The following is an 18,345-nucleotide window of genomic DNA, read 5'->3' on the forward strand; positions in this document are numbered from 1 at the left end:
AATAAGAAACACAGAACCAATGCAAAGAAGAAAGCCAAGAGGTCAGAGCTAAGAGCTAAATCCTTACCCTTCCTCCTGCAGTGGTCCTACCTCTCCAAATCAGAGCTATTTCCTGTGTGTCTGTCTTTTTATAGTGTTTCTGTTCTGCCTTCTCATTGGCTATAAACCCAACCACATGACTGCCTCGTCACAGCCTGTCTGTATAGACCTCCAGGTTTCCTATTGATTGGTATTGAGATTAAAGGCATGTGTACCCAATACTGGTTGTATCCCTGAACACACAGAGACTTACCTAGCTCTGCCTACCAAGTGCTGGGATTACAAGCATACACCACCACTGCCTGGTTTTCCTATGGCTTGCTAATAGCTCTGACCCCCGGGCAACTTTATTTATTAACATACAAATAACATTTGAATACAAATAAAATATCACCATACTTTTCCACTTGGCTTTGTTCTGATTTTAAATATTGAATCTCGTAGAGATTTACTTCACTAATCAATCAGTGGTGACAAACAGATTCCAAAGTCACACACATCACATTCAAAGTTTTAAAAGTTATTTACATTTTGGCTTCTAATACACTGGTCCATTATAACTGGCTCCTAGGAGTGGTACTGTCTGTGATTGGGAACAAAGTCCTGCTGTATCTTCCTCCATTCCTCCACCACATATTACCTTGGCAGGCATATACTCAAAGGTATAGAGTATAGGGTGTGATGTTGAGATATTGCAAACCAATTCTGTGGGGACATATTACTGAGGGTCTGTAAGCCTTTACATCTTCCTCAGATTTTCTCAGTTCTTTTTCTTTCTTTCTTTCCTTCTTTCTTTCCTTCTTTCTTTCCTTCCTTCCTTCCTTCCTTCCTTCCTTCCTTCCTTCCTTCCTTCCTTTCTCTCTCTCTCTCTCTCTCTCTCTCTCTCTCTCTCTCTCTCTCTCTCTCTCTTTATTTATTTTATTTTACAATACCATTCAGTTCTACATATCAGCCAGAGGTTCCCCTATTCTTCCCCCTCCCACCCCCTCCACTTACCCCCAGCCCACCCCCCCATTCCCACCTCCTCCAGGGCAAATCCTCCCCAAAGGACTGCGATCAACCTGGTAGACTCAGTCCAGGCAGGTCCAGTCCCTTCCTCCCAGACTGAGCCAAGTGTCCCTGCATAAGCTCCAGGCTTCAAACAGCCAACTCATGCAATGAGCACAGGACTTGGTCCCACTGCCTAGTTGCCTCCCAAACTGATCAAGACAATCAACTGTCTCACATATTCAGAGGGCCTGATCCAGCTGAGGGACCCTCAGCCTTTAGTTCATAGATCATGTGTTTCCATTCATTTGGCTATTTTTTTCAATAATTGAGTAAAACCGAAATTTATTATAAGCCACGGTCGTCCTAGGGACCTCCGTGCTATATATATAGCCTCCATGGTTCTATGGGTTGTGGTCTGATTGTACTTTATTTTATATCTAGAATCCACTTATAAGTGAGTACATACCATGACTGTCTTTCTGGGTTTGGGTTACCTCACTCAGGATGATTTTATCTAGTTGCATCCATTTGCCTGCAAATTTCATGCTGTCATTGTTTTTCTCTGCTGAGTAGTACTGCATTGTGTATATGTACCACATTTTTTTCATCCATTCTTCCATTAATGGGCATCTAGGTTGTTTCCAGGTTCTGGCTATTACAAATAGTGCTGCTATGAACATAGCTGAGCATGTATCTTTATGGTATGAATCAGAATTCCTTGGGTATATGCCCAAGAGTGGGATGGCTGGGTCTTGAGGTACTTTGATTCCTAATTTTCTGAGAAACCGCCATACTGATTTCCACAGTGGTTATACAAGTTTACATTCCCAACAACAGTGGAGGAGTATTCCCTTTGCTCCACATCCTCTCCAACATTGACTGTCATTGGTGTTTTTGATTGAAGCCATTCTGACATGTGTAAGGTGGTATCTCAGAGTCGTTTTGATTTGCATTTCTCTGATGATTAAGGATGTTGAGCATTTCTTTAACTGTCTTTCAGCCATTTGTATTTCTTGTTTTGTGAATTCTCTGTTTAGCTCTTTAGCCCATTTTTTAATTGGACTGTTCAGTATTTTGATGTCTAGTTTCTCGAGTTCTTTATATACTGTGGAGATCAATCCTCTGTCAGATGTAGGGTTGGTGAAGATCTTTTCCCATTCTGTTGGCTGTCTTTTTGTCTTATTGACTGTGTCTTTTGCCCTGCAAAAGCTTCTCAATTTTGAGAGGTCCCATTTATTAATTGTTGTGCTCAGGATCTGTGCTGTTGGTGTTTTATTTAGGAAATAGTCTCTGGTGCTAATGCGTTCAAGAGTGCTTCCTACTTCCTTTTCTATTAAGTTTACTGTAAATAGATTTATGTTCAGGTTTTTGATCAACTTTGACTTGAGTTTTGTGCATGGTGACAGATATGGATCTATTTGTAATCTTTTACATATTGAGATCCAGTTATGCCAGCACCATTTGTTGAAGATACTGTCTTTTACCATTGTACAGTTTTGACTCCTTTGTCAAAAACCAGGTGTTCATATGTGCATGGATTAATGTCAGGGTCTTCAATCCAATTCCATTGGTCTGTATGTTGGTTTTTATACCAGTACCAAGCTGTTTTTATTACTATAGCTCTATAGTAGAGTTTGAGGTCAGGGATGGTGATGCCTCCAATGGTTGCTTTATCGTATAGGATTCTTTTAGCTATCCTGCGTCTTTTGTTTTTCCATACGAAGTTGAGTATTTTTCTTTCCAATTCTATCAGGAATTGTGCTGGGATTTTGATGGGGATTGCATTGAATCTGTAGGTTGCTTTTGGTAAGACTGCCATTTTTACTATGTTAATCCTACCTATCCATGAGCATGGGAGATCCTTCCATTTTCTGATATCTTCTTCAATTTCTTTCTTTAGAGATTTAAAGTTCTTATCAAAAAGGTCCTTCACTTGTTTAGTTAGTGTTATCCCAAGGTATTTTATATTATTTGTGATTATTGTAAAGGGTGATGTTTCTCTGACTTCTTTCTCAGCCCTTTAATCATTTGTGTATAGGAGGGCTACTGATTTTTTTGAGTTGATCTTGTCTCCTGCCACTTTACTGAAGGAGTTTATCAGCTGTAGGAGTTCCCTGGTAGAGTTTTTGGGGTGACTTATGTATACTATCATATCATCTGCAAATGGTGAAAGTTTTACTTCTTCCTTGCCAATTTGTATCCATTTGATCTCCTTTTGTTGTCTTATTGCTCTAGCTAGAACTTCTAGTACTATATTGAATAAATATGGGAAGAGTGGACAGCCTTGTCTTGTTCCTGAATTTAGTGGTATCGCTTTGAGTTTCTCTCCATTTAATTTGATGTTTGCTGTTGGCTTGCTATAAATTGCTTTTATTATGTTTAGAAATGTTCCTTGTATTCCTGATCTTTCTAACACCTTTATCATGAAGGTGTGTTGGATTTTGTCAAAGGCTTTTTCAGCATCTAAGGAGATGATCATGTGGTTTTTTTCTTTCAGTTTGTTTATATGGTGTATTACATTGACTGATTTTCATATGTTGAACCATCCTTGCATCCATGGATGAATCCTACTTGGTCGTGATGGATAATTGTTTTGATGTATTCTTGGATTCGGTTTGCCAATATTTTATTGAGTATTTTTGCATCAATGTTCATGAGTGAGATTGGTCTGTAGTTCTCTTTCTTTGTTGCATCTTTGTGTTGTTTGGGTATCAGGGTAATTGTAGCGTCATAAAAAGAGTTTGGTAGTGTTCCTTCTGTTTCTATTGTTTGGCACACTTTGAAGAGCATTGGGATTAGTTCTTCTTTGAAAGCCTGGTAGAATTCTGCACTGAAACGATCTGGTCCTGGGCTTTTTTTGGTTGGGAGACTTTTGATGACTGTTTCTATTTCTTTAGGGGTTATTGGTCTATTTAAATGGTTTATCTGGTCTTGATTTAATTTTGGTATGTTGTATTTATCCAGAAAATTGTCCATTTCTTCCTGGTTTTCCATTTTTGTGGAGTACAGGTTTTTGAATTATGATCTGATGATTCTCTGGATTTCCTTGTTGTCTGTTGTTATGTCTCCCTTTTCATTTTGTTAATTTTCGTGCTCTCTCTTTGCCTTTTGGTTAATTTGGCTAGGGGTTTGTCTATCTTGTTGATTTTTTCAAAGAACCAACTCTTTGTTTCATTGATTTTTTGTATTGTTCTCTTGTTTTCTATTACATTGATTTCAGCCCTCAATTTGCTTATTTCCTGGCATCTATTTCTCCTGGGTGAGTTTGTGTCCAAGCATGTGGTCAATTTTTGAGAAGGTTCCATGGGGTGCTGAGAAGAAGGTATATTCTTTTGTGTTAGGATGGAATGTTTTGTAGATATCTATTATGTCCATTTGAGTCATAACATCTGTTAGGTCCTTTATTTCTTTGTTAAGTTTCAGTCTGGTAGATCTGTCTTTTGGTGAGAGTCGTGTGTTAAAATCTCCCATTACTAATGTGTGGGGTTTGATGTGCATTTTAAACTTTAGTAGTGTTTCTTTTATGAATGTGGGTGCTTTTATATTTGGAGTATAAATGTTTAGAATTGAGACTTCATCTTGGTGGATTTTTCCCATGATAAATATGTAATGTCCATCCTGATCTCTTTGATTGATTTTAGTTTGAAGTCTATTTTATTAGATATTAGGATAGCTACACTAGCTTGTTTCTTAGGTCCATTTGCTTGGAAAGCCTTTTCCCAGCCCTTTACTAGGAGGTAGTGTCTGTCTTTGAAGTTAAGGTGTGATTCTTGTATGCAGCAGATGGATGGGTCCTGTTTTCTTATCCATTCTGTTACCCTGTGTCTTTTTATAGGTGAGTTGAGACCATTGATATTGATGGATATTAATGACCAGTGATTGTTTATTCCTGTTATTTTTTGTGGTTGTGTTGTGTTGTGTTGTCCTTGTTTGGTATATGTTGGTGTGGGATTATCTATTGCTTGATTTTTCATGGATGTGTTTAGCTTCTTTGGGTTGGATTTTCCCTTCTAGTGTTTTCTGTAGGGCTGGGTTTGTGGACAGGTATTGATTAAATCTAGTTTTATCCTGAAATATCTTATTTATTCCGCCTATGGTGATTGAGAGTTTTGCTGGGTATAATAGTCTGGGTTGGCATCCGGTGGTCTCTTAGTGTCTGCATAAGATTTGTCTATGATCTTCTAGCTTTCATAGTCTCTATTGAGAAGTCTGGTGTTATTCTGATGGGTTTGCCTTTATATGTTACTTGGTCTTTTTTTCCTTTGCAGCTCTTAATATGTTTTCTTTGTTCTGTGTGTTTAGTGTTTTGATTATTATGTGGCTAGGGGACTTTTTTTGGGATCCAGCCTATTCCGTCTTCTGTAAGGTTCTTATATCTTCATAGGTATTTCTTTCTTTAGGTTAGGAAAGTTTTCTTCTATGATTTTGTTGAATATATTTTCTGTGCATTTGAGTTGGTATTCTTCTCCTTCTTCTATCCCTATTATTCTTAGGTTTGGTCTTTTCATGGTGTCCCAAATTTCCTGGATGTTTTGTGTTTTGACTTTTTTGTCTTTAGTGTTTTCTTTGACTGACGAACCTATTTTCTCTATTGTGTCTTCAGTGTCAGAGATTCTCTGTTCCATCTCTTGCAATAGGTTGGTTATGCTTGTTTCTGTAGTTCCTGTTCATTTAGTCAGGATTTCTATTTCCAGCATTCCCTCAGCGTGTGTTTTCTTTATTGTCTCAAATTCATTTTTCAGATCTTGGAAAGTTTCTTTCATCTGTTTAATTGTTTTTTCTTGGCTTGATTTGATTTCTTCCCGTTTTTTTTTCTTTTTTTTTTCTTCCATTTCTTTAAGGGAGTTTTTTATTTCCTCTTTAATGTAGTTTTTCATTTCCTCTTTAAGGGAAGTTTTTATTTCCTCTTTAAGGGAATATTTTATTTCTTCTTTAAGGGCCTCTATCATCTTCTTAAAGTCATTTTAGGGTTGATTTCTTCTGTTTCTTCTGTCTTGGTATGTTCAGGTCTTGCAAGTGTAGAATCATTACCTTCTGATGTTGCCATATAGGTCTTTATGTTGTTGCCTGTATTTTTGCACTGGCGTTTACTCATCTCTTCCTCTGCTTGGTGCAGGTGGTGTCTTTGTCTGAGAGTGCCTCTCTTGTAATTTTTAGTCTTGGTTTAGTAGGAGTTCTTGGTTAAATTGGTGCTATTGGGCTGTTTCTTCAGGGGCAGCTGATCTCAGTCAGTGAAGTACATACTTATGATTCTGGTGATCTGGTTTGGTGGCTGGGCAGTGCCTTCTTCTGTGTTTCCAGGTCATGTTTTGTTCATTTGTCAACTCCTCAGCTGATCTTGTTTCTTCAGACTTCAAACTGTAGGCATTTGAATCCTCTCCCAGATGGATTTCAGCTGAGCGGGGTAGTCTTACCAACACCTCCAAGTTGTTGGGTTTTGCAGGATCAGCAGCTGGGCCCTGGGTTGTCCTCAGACGGAGTGTTCAGATTCATTCTGGTTCCATCCCACAGAGATAGCTTCTTCCCTGGGTGTTGGGGTTAGAGGTGTCCCTGTTCCAAGCTTTTGATTTAGTGTTTTTTTCACTAGCTCTTCAGTGGGTAATAGCTCTGTTTCTGGTTTTTATTGCGACTGTATTTCCGCAGCCGCCTGCTGTGCCTGCCTGCCTCCACTCCAGGCCTGACTGCCTCTGACAGGCCAGTCTTCCTCTGCCGGCCGCCACCACAGACCTACCTGAGTCTGCTTGTCTCCGTCGCCGGGCTTGTATGTCCCTGTCGGCTGCCACCAGGCCTATCTGCCTCTGTGGGCCGCTGCCGCGGGTCTACCTGCGTCTGCTTGTCTCTGCCACCGGGACTGTATTTCTCTGCCGGCAACTCCCGGGCCTGTATACCCAAACCTAGACTTTCTACTTTTTCTCTTTGTGCCCTCTTTGATTTCCTTCTCTTGCCTTACTGCTCCAAGTAGTACTGCAACCACAGTTCTGTAAATGAGTGGGGATAGTGGGCATCTCTGTCCTCTTCCTGACTTCAGTGGTGTTGCTTTATGCTTTTTGCCATGTGAGATCAGGTTGCCTGTGGGTTTTGTTCCATGATAGGATGGTTAAAGTTTACTTTGTGTCTTTTGCAGAACAATAAAATAAAATGCAGATGGTATTCCTCCCCTAGTGAACACTAGAGCAGCTTCTCTGTAGATCATTGTGCACAGATGGTGAGAGGGTTCCTATTCTGAAAACCACTCAGCATTAAATAAATATCACCTTGCATCCAGTTTCCTGTATCTTGAGGAAGATTATTGTGTCTCACCACAAGTTTTAATAATAATCGAATCCCTGATACCCTGTAATTCTTCTTTAGAAATTGGTTGTTTTTTGAATTAATCATATTAGAATAGGTAAACTGTGGATGGGCTTCATATTATTTGGATTATTTAATAAATTACAGCTTGTTTCGTGGTTTAGATAAAGAATAAAGTGCTGTAACAACAATGAAAAGGTGTCTAAGGTTGTCTGTAGTGAATTCCAACAGACAATTCTTTCTCCATCCATTTCAGAGGATAAAAGACATAGTAAAACCTTTTTATCCTCAGTGTTCCAGGATCATGAGGTCTATCCATCTTTTGTAAGAAGATGCAAATTTTTAATTCTGTGCTACAATCATGCTGGAAAAAGAATACGAGGAAATATTTGGGTGAGTTCTTGTAATTTTAAGAATGACATGGCTTTATACAATTCCTTCAGTATAATATGGGAGTATTTGTTGTTGTTGTTGTTGTTGTATTCCTGTTCGGAGTCTGAAATTAGCTGTTTAAGTTTAGCTCTCAGAACTCCGTAATATGTTCTATGTTCTAAAACCAAGTTCATTTATCACTGTGAGAAGACAAATGTGACTAGCTCCTAGACATCACATGCTTGTTTACATACATACATAAATGAATAGTAACTGTGGTTATATAAGGCTTCAAAGATATCAAGAAACAAGCAATTTTATCATGGAAAGGTTGATTGTTTCATGAAGCACACACATATTTTAGAGTTTGTGTATTTTTGTGTTTGATTTTATTCTTTTATTAGAAAATTTAAATTTATATAATGATGAATTAAAATCAAACTCATCAAGATAGAAAGAAATGAAAGTACCCCTCTACAGGCTAGATATGGTAACAACTGGTAAGGCAGGATATGCCTTATCTGCAGTAGTGGCATAAATGTTCTATTGGTAACCAACTACTTTCTCATTGGATTCAAGATGTGCTCAGTAGACAGAAATGCATGCCTGGTGATATAATCTGGCCAACATCCCCAGGGGCAAATCACTCCTATTAATTATCTAAGTGAACATAGTATTAAACAGTCCTCTAAATTCATATCTTTACATTTCCTACTTAGTGCAACTCTAGACATCATTAGCAAAGCACATTTGTGCAGTGGAGAGTTGTTAACACAGATGCCCAGAAGTCATCAGAGTGCAGAGAGTGTCAGTAGAATGGTCAGCCACGTTTGGAAAAATATATCAACCCACTGACATAGGCTCAGGGACCACCATGACGGAAGATAAGAACAGGTTTTCAAGAATCAGAGGTTAGGGATCACCTGATCAAAGCAATATCTTCTGTACAAAATAGGACTGTGGTACTCATGAACTAATACAAACTGTGTTTGCCGGAACAAAGCCTGTAGATGAGCAATGCATTTAACCAAGAATGGAGATGGGAGTGGCTCCTTAATCCCCATGGCTAACTGAGAAGCTACAGAACTGTGACAGCCTCCAGAAGGAGAATCAGGTTTTATTAAAGGTATGGTACCTGCTAGGTTAACCATGTAGTAAATGTCCTCCCAGCCATTAGTATATGGGCAACACATAGGGCACAGTGGCTTACATAAAATATGGAGGATAAAACGGTGGAGGTGAGGTAAGGGCTGGATCTGCGAGGACTTGGTGGTGAGTATGATGTAAATATGAGAGATTATATACTCAAAAAGTTAATCAAATTATTGTATAAACAGCAAAACCCACAGAACACCACAGCATACAAAATAACATTATTAAATAGAAAGAGAAGTCCATTTGGAGAAAAATCTAAACTTCAATTCTAAGAGAACACAATCAGTAATTTGGAATTTTCAAAAAAAAGCTGATATACTAGTCTAATCATCCATATTTTGATTTCCATATAAGGCATAGTTTCTAGTTAATAATATTTAATTATAGGATTCATTTCTGCCAGAGATAATTTTCTCATTCATGAAGTCCTTTAAAGTTTCAAGTCATCATGGTATCTCCTTCCCTGATCTCCCACTCCCTCCCTGCTCCAGCTGGACCCTCCCATTTCCCTTTGTTCTCACCCCTCATTCCTTGCCCTCAACCACTGCCCCCACCCCAGCCAGCTCATGCAGATCCCACCCACTTCTCCTGTGCGGGACAATCCATGTGTCCCTCCCTGTCAGCTAGCCTCTCCAAAGCTGTGGGCTGCAGTCTGCCATCCCTTGCCCTACATCATGGGAGTGGGTAGAGGCAGGGTCCCGTGTAAGCTCTCAGGAATCCACCTGGATGACCCCAGCTTGGACTGCTGGCAGTGATGGAGTGGGTGCCTGGACTGGTCTACTCTGGTGACCGGTCTAGTGAATACCCTAACTGTGATCATAGGACCTTTTCCCAGGGACTAATTGAGGCAGTTGCAGGATTCCACAGCCAGGCACCAGGCTGAGCTCCAGGAATCCAGTCGGTGGGAGAGAGGAGGGATTTAGCGGATGCAGGAGGACAGCGAGATCATGATGGGAAGACATGCACAGATGACCAGCCATATTGGTGAAGACCCATGAATTGTTGAGTAGTGGCTTTGGAGCCCCCATGGGACTAGACTAGGCCCTCTGGATATGGGGGAAAGTTGTTTAGCTTGAACTCTTTGGGGGACACCCAGGAGGGGGACTAGGTATTGGTCCCTGGTGCATGGTCAGGCTTTTGGGAGCCCAGTGCTTGTTCTGTGGCACCTTGCACAGCCTTGGTGAGGCCGGGAGTGGCTTGGACCTGCCTCAGCTGGGTGTGCCAGGCTCTGCTGACTCTCCATGGAGACTTTGATTTGGAGGATGTGGGGATAAGGGGTGGCTTGGGAGGGAGGGCGGGGGGTGTGAGGAGGGAGAAGGTGGGACCTGTGGATGGTATGTAGGGTTAGTAGAAACTTTCTTAATAAAAAATGGGAAAAATAATTAAATGTGAAATGGAAACTGTGGTTTCCTTATTTTTTCAGTAAAAATCCTAATATTACTATCATGTAGTTTTAAACACTTTCCTTTATGAGAGGAATTAGAATTCTGAGAACAGAAAATCTACAAATAAAACCACATTAAAGAAATTGAGGCCTAGATGAAATGACATAGAAATGTCCAGCCACTCTAATTTTTCTCAAATAAAACCTTTTAATAAGTGTTATATGAACACAAGCATTCAGATGCCATGACTGTCAGTCTGATAACCAAGTGGCTAATTAGTGGGTAGCGTGTCCAATATGGACACGTTGAACAAAGTTATTCATGTCTCAAGCAAGAAAGAATGAAAAGACATAGTATTTTATCATGCTACTTAAAATGACACTAACTTAGAACTTATGAATGACTTATATCTGGGATTTTCCATTAAATATCTTCAGACTATTGTTGGCAATGAGTGCTGACACCATGGATACTGGAATATTGAGTAATTATATCCTAGGGACTGGAAAAGCAGCTGACAGAGTGATGAAATATTCATGTTCCCTTTGTTTCCCCAACTATAATCATTTGCTAGTTCTAGCATGGCTTCTAAACTGCCATATTACCTGATCAACTTCTGTTTTTAGTAACAACAGCAGATGTACTAAAAACTTATACCAAGGCCAGCAAGATGTCTCAGTGGCAAGAGACACAGACAGAACTGAGGCTCTGAGACCAACCGCAGGATCCCATAGTGACAGGAGAGAATAGATTCTGAGAACTACCCCCTGACTTCCACACCCACACTTTAAGTGTCTGTATTTACACACAAATGTGTGTGTGCACGCACACACACATATACACACAAATTAAAAAATAATAAAAATTTTAAAACTCATGCCATATTAAGAGTGTGATTTCTTAGTCTTGCAAAAAACACCTACCAGAAAAATTGTCATGTTAAATGATCAAATGTTAACAACAAAAACAAATTGGCATAATTTGGAAAAGAACCTGAATTCCCATTATCTTCATTTTTACATAACATTCTAGTTTAATCAGATAAGAAAATTTGATTGTGAAGGGAAAAAATAAAATTATTGTTATTTCCACTGGATGAAACTATAATGGTTAGAAAGTCCAAAATTTTTAACTCAACAGTGAATGATGAGCTGAGCAGGTCTATATGACTTTCAGCAACCTAGGGGATCAACTGCTACTGAATTCCAGTTGTCTCTCCCCAGATTCCCTTCCTCAACCCCATTTCTCTTCACCCTGCTCACCTGACATCCCATTCCTGTCCCCCATCCCCATTCCACCCATAAATTCTATTCTATTTCTCCCCCTGAAAGATTCATGCATTTTCCGAGAGCTTTCTTCTATACCTACCCTCTCGGGGTCTATGGATTACAAGTAGGTTATCATTTATCAAATGGCTAATACCCACCCATAAGTGAATACATACCATATTTATCATGCTGGGCCCAGGTTATCTCACTCAAGGTGTTTCTTTTTTCTAATTATATCCATTTGCCTGTAATTTCATGATGCCGTTTTTGTTTTGTTTTGGTTTTGGAAACAGGGTCTTTCTGTGTATATCTGGTTGAACTGGAACTTGTTCTGTAGATCTAGCTTTCGTGTACTCACAGAGATCCCTCTGCCTCTGCCTTATGAGTGCTGGGATTAAAGTCATACACCACCATTGCCCAGCTGATGATGTCATTTTTTTAAAGAGCAGAGTAACACTCCAAGGTGCAAATTTACCACATATTCTCTCATATGAAACACATACACACATATGACATGAACTCAGAAGGCAGTTACTTGTGCTGAGTAAGAAAATCATTAGGAAATGAGTGACAAATGTGGGTAATAAAGGAGCAATCATCAGTAAAGTACACTGGTACACACATATGAAAACACCACACTAAATCCCATTTTGTTATGCACTAGTTTAAAAACTAACAATAATTAGTAGAAAGAAAGCATTATTCCTGATTGCTGTGATCAATACAGGTTCAGTTTTGAAACATGAATTTTCTCATTTTCATATGAACATCTACTCCCATCACATCTGTCTATTTCCACATCTTAGACAGTCTTAGGCAGCTCATCACAGAACCAGGGGGCCGTGCATGTGTTAAATGTTGATTTTTTAAATATTCCACAAAATCCAGAGACCACCAGTCCTGTGTACCTCATCTCCAGGACTAAATAACATCTCTACCCTCCATACCAAGTAATTGCTCTATGTTTGTGCTGTTTGCTCTGTAGTCCATATCATCTAAAGGTGTTTCCTCAGCCCACACTCATCACTGAGCTTTCCCACTGGCAATACATATTCTAGAATGCAGCCACAATTATGTGAGCATGACAATGGAATAAGAACAGCTTACACATTGAACACAGGCTTTTTCCCAGTTACTAATGGGTTCTAAGCTACTGGACACAGTGCTGCTTTGGAGTCACTACCCGGTATTGAGATAAGCATGAGGAAATTGATAAAAAAGGATTAAGTTGAAGGAAAAGGTCATCAGAAGGAACTGACTTCAGAGAAGGAGGTCATGTTTTATAACCAAATACTCAACTTAGTTTCTCATGGATAATGATAGCCTGGGCATTTCTGGACACAATATAAGCCAAGAAATTTGTGGATCTGACCTGATTATTGGAGCATCACAAAATGGAGAGCAGGGATACTGGTTGGATATTTGGTCTCTGTGACTGACGTAGCATGGGCCTTACTGCTCATGATCTATGAAAGGTGGATGCCGTACACATGAGAGTGAAGTTCTCTTACTTGCACTTGGGAATAGAACACACTGTGTCCACATGAACTCTGATTGCCATGGGTCATTTCAGTTCTTTACCTTCACATCTAACCGTCCATCTTCTTATCCATTCTGCTGAGATCATTTCTAAAAATGTTCAAACAAATAACTCATTGTCACTGTCCTGGGACCAATCTGCCCAACATTGTTTTCTCCATGAGCCTCAATACCCAGGGATATGAGTTGATGTCATAGGACCTGAGGCTGAGATGTCCTCAGATTGTTTTCCAACCCATGTTTTTACCTCTGCTGTGGACATCAGCTGTAGAGCCCTAGGTCAGAGAATGCTGGACATTTCTCCAGGGTCGTGGAGACACCTGGAAAGCAAGGCATCTCATCCACGTAAGTATTTTCTTCAGAGGGCAGCAGACATAAAAGCAGATGTGTATACATGGTTATCCATTTGATAAACTGATATGCATCCACAGACCACACAACTGGCCTAGAGATTTGAAGACAGGACCTGATGCTCACTCTGCATTTCTTCTTCTGGATCCTGAACATCCCCCTCCTCATGTCCAACCCCACTCACCCCAAGTGCTTTTGGAGAATGAAGCAGAATGAAGACAAGCCTGGAGAGGTGGTTCCAGGTTGTGTCTTTTACCTTATTGCAGTGCAGAGCAGTGAAGTGCAGGTGGACTTGAAAGAGTATTTGAGGTTTGCCCTGGATATGCTGTAAGTGTGTTTGCATTTTTCATGTAAATGTCATGATATATAATGCATGATAGGTGTGTGAATGGGCAGAGCAATGCTGGGAGCTTCTGTCCTATTCTCCCAATCTTATCTCCAAGGTCTAATGCAAAATACATTTTGATTTTTAATAATCACTGTTTTCATACTATCAAGGTGTGAGACTTTAAATTTTTTTCTAATTAGCCTCCATTTACAAGGTAGAAAGCCAAATGAAAACAGCATTCTTTACTTTGTTCTATCATAGGCAGCCTTCCTTTTCACAGATGCCACTGTGAGGTATCCAGTGGTGTCCTAAGACAAGAAACTCCAGACTACTACAATGAGTTCAGTAGTCACAGGGCTCATTCAAGTCTCTTCCAGAGTCTGTGAATGTCACATGTATCAGTGTGTGACATTAGCTTCTTGCTAACTATTCTTGTATCTTAAATCAACCCATTTCTATTCATCTATAATTTGCCATTTGGCTCGTGGCTTACCGGTATCTTAACATCTTCTCATGGCGGGAGCTGGCAGTGTCTCTGTGCCTCAGCCTTCCACTTGCAAGAATTCTCATCTGCTTGTCCTGCCTATACTTCCTGCCTGGCTACTGGCCAATCAGCATTTTATTTATACAGAGTGATATCCACAGCACTTCTCTTTTCTTTTTTTAAAGGAAGTTTTTAACTTTCACATAGTAAAATTACATATAACAAAACAGTTATCTAGGAAGAATAACAGTTACAATATCTAGTCTATTTGTATTTAGCAAAATTAAAGAAGATATCCTGTCTATCCTACATTTGTGAGTCTAAGGTTCCATATCTAACTTATTTTTATCATAACTGAAGAAATTATAACTATCTAGTCTTCAATTCTAGCAAAGACCTCAGAAGGATATAATATTATCTGAGAAACAGAAGAAGGACACAAGCAACTTTTGGGAGTCTTGTGACAGTAGACAGAGACAGCTGGCAGTCCGAACAGTCACCTAATGTTTTTCTGTAAAGTTGGGGCATCTGTTTTCAGTCCACAGGCCTAGAGTCTCTTAGTCACTTTTCTCTGTGTGCTGTAGAATGTCTGGCAGTTTCCTCTGTGAAGCAGGAACCTGAAGGACAATTTTGCCATGCAAATCTCTGTAGTCACCTTCCTATGGTCCTGTATGTCCATTTCATCAAGCATTCCAGGCAAGTACAGTTTCTTGCACAAATGGCTATTTTTGCCAAGGTAAAGATAAACTCCATATGGAATGTCTTTGATGCCTATCCTCCTCACTGAAATAAATCAGTGCTACCAGGAGCAGACATGTCTCATTGTCCAGAAAGTCTAAATTTTTAAAACATTTTAAGTGCCATATTCTGTAGGTCTTTGAAGTGTTTGAAGATTACGTATCTATTTGAAATATATCTATGTATACCTAGAAAACTTAACTAATATAGAAATATATATATATATATATACAGTATAACAAGTTTAAACTCATATCAATAGACTAAAATCCATAGCAATGTAAAATATTTTCAAAAAGTTGCTCTTTAAATATAGATTTAATAATCTACCCTTTCATCCTACCATATCTATATCTATCCCCTTTTCTTCTTTAGAAAAAGATTACATTTATAATCAACCTGATTTAAATTAAAATATTGTTTTATCTCTGTTCCACATCAGAGGGCTTTTCTGATATAGGACACAAGAATCTCTTATCCTTTTCTTTTATTAATATGCTTGGGTTTAGAGAAGGAGTTTGCCAATTCCATCTCCAAAGCCAGCTTGGAATATTTGGGAATTTGGGTATAGCTTCTCTTACTACTTCCTGCTGGAGGGGGGTGCTGTATCTTATGGAGATACATAGAAAATTTTAACCTTATGGGGTAGTCCGTGAGGCTGTATTGTCTGAGCCAGTTGCCCTGAAACTGTTCTAGATGTTGGATCATCTGGGCCATGGTGTCATCAGAGACCTTTCAGGGGGTCTTGGCTGGTCAAACCTAATGTATCTTAATCTGGAACAAATCTATAGCCACTTGCTTTCTGTGGAAACAAAAGCAGGGCCTTCTTTCCAAAGCAATATATCCTTACATCCAAATTTTGAAGTCAAAGTACATATATATATATATATATATATATATATATATATATATATATTGGCTTAACTCTTTTCTTAAAACAACTTTTATGATCAAATGTTTTTGTGTATTTAAAAATCCCAAAGACAACACAATCCAGATTCTCTATGTAATATCCTTCTTTATGTGGCTTATTTTATACTACCTTTACTGTCTCTTAAAGACTTTATTTTTAAAAACTATTTGTTTACATAGCTGCGTATGTTCCCTTTTCTCTCTCTTTCAAGACTAAGTACATTTTTTACACAAATTGTAAACTATACCATCTGAATCTGTCTTATTGTGAATCTATTGCTTTAACTGCAGCATTCTAAGACTGAAACAACTGCTGTGGCTGCTGGCTCCACCCACCTCAGCTTCCCAACACGGTGGTGATACATTTACTGACAGGTCTGGGAGTCATCAACCCTCAGAAACAGTGGGTCTATGCTTCTATAAAAGCAGCATTTAGTCAAGAAACTGCTTTTTATGTTGTGTGGCTTATAGAACCATCTGTGTACCTTGCTGGAAATAGGTCAAACCCACATTTCGTGAACCTGCCATAGAGTAGCTCAAGGCCACATGTTGTGGTGTCTAGCCGCCCATATGAGACATGGAGCAGGAACCTGGTTTTGGTTCTGTTTAGAATTATGTATTAAATATTCTCAGGTATAAGGTAGAAACTCGAGCCATTGGGTGCCATTTGTAGCTGAAGTTTTCTCCAGTCCTGCCTGGCCCACAGTAAGGACAAATTTCTGCCATTTTGATGTAAATATTTTCCATGGAGTGTTTAGGATCTCAAATGTGGAAGCCTGTTGTTGGTTTCTGTTTTATTCTTTGTCAATTTGGGGGGCCTAATACCCAGTTCAGAAATAAATAAATGGAATCTTATTCTTGTTACTACTTGGTCTCAGCTTGGCTTTTTTAGCCAGCTTTCCTTAACCTAAAATACCTCATTACACTTTGTCTCTGCCTTTTTTCTTTTTCTATTTCTGTATTTGTTTCTTTACTTCATATACTGTGGCTTTCTCTGTAGCTGGATGGCTGGCCCCTCAAGTCCTCCACTCTTCTTTTTCTTTGTTCTCAATCTTTTCTTTCCAAATTTATCCCCTTGCTTATCCCTCCTGTCTGACAGCCTTGACTATCCTTTCTCCTGCCAAGCTACTGGCCATTAAGAACTTTATTAGACCAATCTGGTATTTTAGACAAGCATAGTAACACAGCTTCACACAGTTGAATAAATGAAACATTAAAGAATGCAACTCATGTTGGCATCATTGAAACAAATGTTCCACAGCATAAACAAATGTAACACTTCTCAAAATAATATTTTACAATGGAAGCATATCTTCTTCGAGGGAGGAAACTTTGGCTTCTTGCTTTCCTATTTGTATCCCTTGTATGTCATCTCTTGTCCTATTGCTTTGGCTAAGACTTCAATCACTGCATAGCATAAAATGGAGACAAAATCTGGACATGGTGGTCAACTATTTTAATCCTACAACTCAGGAGGCAGTGCCAGACTGGACTATGTGGTTTTGAGGCTGGCATGCTTTGCATAGTATGTTCTAGGGCAACCAGATTTACCTCTGTGGTAGTTTGAAATAAAATGGCCCCCAAATGGTGTGGCACTATACGCAGATATGGCCTTGTTGAAAGAAATGTGTCTCTTTGGGGAAGGATTTGAAGTCTCTTTTTTCCAACTTCCCTCAGTGTGACATTCAGTCCAATTCCTGTTGCCTCTGAGTCAACATGTAGGCCTCTTAGATCTAGCACCACATCTGCCTGTGTGCTGCAATGCTCCCCATCCTGATGATAAAGGACTGAACCTCTGAAAATATAAGCAAGGCACTTCAATTAAATGCTTTTATTTATAAGAGTTGGCATGGTCAGGGTGTCTCTTCACAGCAATAAAACCCCTAACTAAGATACCTTTTATGACTCTGTCCCATCCTTACTCCCAAAATGGACTAATGAAAGCACTTATGTTTTTCTTGGTTTTATCCAAAATAGTGAGTTTTTTTCTGTTTATTACATTGTTGGCACCTTGTCACAAATATTATTACAGTGCTGGTATATATTTTAATTTGCTCTGTTGTTGTTATAAAATACCAACCAAAAGAAACTTGGAGAGGATACATTTATATCTTGCTTTCTTCTCCTGATGACAGTCCATCACTGAAGGAAGACATGTCAGAAACTCCAGTGGGAGCAGAGGCAAGAATCATGGAGAAACATTGCCTAATGGCTTGCTATCAATGGCTTAATCAGTTTGATATTTAATACAACCCAGGTCTATCTGCTCAGGGATGGTATGGGTCAAATTGAGCCTTTTCCTCATATATCAATCAACAATCAATAAATGCCTTGAAAGACATGTGTACAATCCAATCTGATGGAGGTAACTTCTCCCAAAAGACATTTTCTTCCAAGATATGTCATGTTTGAGTCTCATGGAAAGAAATAACCAGTGCAATATAGTATCCTTTTATTCTTTCCTTATTTGTGTCATTTGATACAAAAAGAGGT

Source organism: Peromyscus maniculatus, chromosome 1 (assembly GCF_049852395.1).
Source record: "Peromyscus maniculatus bairdii isolate BWxNUB_F1_BW_parent chromosome 1, HU_Pman_BW_mat_3.1, whole genome shotgun sequence".
NCBI lineage: Eukaryota > Metazoa > Chordata > Mammalia > Rodentia > Cricetidae > Peromyscus > Peromyscus maniculatus.